We start from the raw sequence: 2,675 nt of genomic DNA, 5'->3' as shown, positions 1-2,675 counted from the left end.
ATTTCTATATCTTTGTTACAATTAAATTTATTTTCTTCTAATTTTTATTCTAAATTTATTAGTGTCTTTTACATAAGTCTAGTCATGCTCGCATAGGTTCTTAATTTAATTTAGTATATTTGTTATATTATATCAAATATATATAATATGATAGGATTTTAAAATTAGAAGTTAGTATAATTTAATTAAAGAACATACTTTATTATATATATTTTCCAACTATAATTAATGGTGTAAAATTATAGTTGAGTAGAATGAATCAATTTTATTAAAATATATATATATATATATATGTTTGCATGAATGAAACTTATGTCTTCCATATTTTCTTTCTGATTCTAATTTCTCGATTTTGCTTATTTAATATTTAAGAAAATTATATTCTTTTTCAAAGTTATATTATTTCAAAGTTTATTATTTCTAATTTACTAATCTTTCTTTTTACTTGTATTTTACCTCTCTGTGGATACGACATAGCTCGATTATTACTGCGACCGCTTAGGAGTTATTGGGCGATATCGATTTTTGGCGCCGTTGCCAGGGAGGTAATTCTACAATTAAAGGTTTGCCTAGTAAATTAATTTTTTTTCTATTTAAAAAAAAAAGTAGTATAATTGTTTATTTCTCTTTTATTTTATTTTTCCTTAGTAATTTTTTTTATTTATTCATTTATTTATTTTTTTTGTTATTGTTTTATTTTATTCATTTTACTTTTAGGTTTATAATTTATTTTATAGATTTAGGTTTTTTTTATAGAAAAAAAAAAGCATAAAATTTTAAATCATAAAAAAAACAAAGTATTGAGAACATTTGTGTAATTTTGGAAATGATTAGTAAAATCCAAACTTGTTCTTTCTTAGAAAAATTGGTTCTTAAATATGGTTTGTGTTAGCGTTACCCTCCAATCTTTTCTCAGAACCTCAGGGAGTTCTAGAAAAGCTCTTGGGCCTAAAGTGGTACCTTGGCAGCCTTCCCAATTGGTCTGGGAATATTTTTGGTGTATACTTATTACACTATTACACACTTGCGCTTATAATACTTACAAAATAACAAAAATATTTATGCCACGAAATAGAGATGCACTAGGGAAATTCGTGAGACAACAAGTAGAAACTTTAGAAAACTCTCCTAGTTCGTCGTTTTCTTCCATTCATTCAAACACTCCTGATTCACCGAGACTTCCTGAACCACCCACGATGGCTCATCAAGATGAAGTCCAACCAAGAACACTACAGGATTATCTACGTGTACATCCACACCTTCATGCATAATGTATCCCAACAATATGCCAAATTTTGATTTCAAACCCGACATGATTAAGCTCTTACCAACCTTCCATGGGTTGGAAAATGAGAGTTTGTATGTGCATATACGGGAATTCGAAGAGGTGGTGGCTACATTCAACAACCGAGCTGATGTTACCAACATTGTGAGATTGAACTTTTTTCCTTTCTCTCTCAAAGACAAAGAAAAAAGCTAGTTGTACTCCTTAAGGCCTAGATCTATCGGAACATGGGAAGAAATGACAAAAGCATTATTTGCCAAATATTTTCCGCCCCATAAGACTAGCAGCCTTAAGAGGAAAATCTCTACCTTCATCTAGAAAGACCATAAAACTTTCCATCAGGTCTGTGAGAGGTTTAGAGATTTGATAAATCAATGCCCACATCATGGATACGAAAGTTGGCGTCTAATCAGCTATTTCTATGACAGTCTCACAATCGGACAAAGACAATTCGTACAAATGATGTGCAATGGCGAATTCCTTCAGAAAGATCCCGATGAAGCTTTCGAGTACCTCGATGATCTCACTATAAAGTCCTACACTTGGAATGGACCGAGTCCTATGGACAAGCCACGGTCAACTAGAATCTACCAATTGAGGGAAGAGGACAACGTCAAAAGCCAAATTGAATCATTGAGACAACAATTCGAGGCTTTCAAATCTCAAGAAGGTTGAGGAATCCATATGGCTGCAAAGGTAGAGACACGAGATCCATGCTTCATATGTGGAGGGATAGAACATCAACCGCAAGAGTGCCCAACTCTTGGTGAGTTAAGAGGAGGAAATGAGGAACACTGCAATGCTTTAGGGGATTACAAGAAGCCTTATAATCCTTTCTCAAACAATTACAATCCTGGTTGGCGCAACCATCCAAATTTCAGCTGGAAGGATTCAAACCAAGCATCTGGGAGCCAATGGAGGCCTGAGCAGCAACAACCGCCAAAAGCATACATTGCTCCTCAAAATAACATGCAGTCAAGTAATTCTCTTGAGAATACTTTGCAAATTCTTGTGCAAACTCAAATAACCTCAACTCAAGAGCTGAAATCTTGTTTCACACAAATGGTAGAGGAAATGAAAGACATGAAAATCCAAATGACAAAGCTAAACACTACTTTGGCAATTCAAGAGCATGGTAGACTTCCTGCTCAACCTCTAATCCATCAAAAAGGGCAACACATGGCACAAACCTCCTTTTTTGCATATACAAATTTCAAAGAGGTTAGTGCCATCACTACTCGAAGTGGTCAAAGTACGGTTTCACCGTTAACTAAGGCAACGAGTACGTCAATGCCTGCTCCAGAGGATGATGTGCCAATAGGAATTCCAGTAAAGGCGCCTTTCCCTCAAGCTTTGAAATCCACTGGAAAGGTACTGGAAAATCATGGTG

General features: G+C 34.3%; 1 non-coding gene across 1 annotated transcript; it reads right to left on the bottom strand.

The window, feature by feature from the left end:
• Window positions 1–1,570: 1,570 nt before the first annotated feature.
• On the bottom strand, window positions 1,571–1,677 carry LOC133820699 (small nucleolar RNA R71). The gene has a single exon (XR_009887101.1). It is a non-coding gene; the product is annotated as a small nucleolar RNA R71 (small nucleolar RNA).
• Window positions 1,678–2,675: the final 998 nt, after the last annotated feature.

The sequence above is a fragment of the Humulus lupulus genome, chromosome 2 (genome assembly GCF_963169125.1).
Source record: "Humulus lupulus chromosome 2, drHumLupu1.1, whole genome shotgun sequence".
In the NCBI taxonomy this organism is placed as follows: Eukaryota; Viridiplantae; Streptophyta; class Magnoliopsida; order Rosales; family Cannabaceae; genus Humulus; species Humulus lupulus.
The sequence above is the reverse complement of the archived record's forward strand: the minus strand, read 5'-3'. Positions and strand labels throughout refer to the sequence as shown.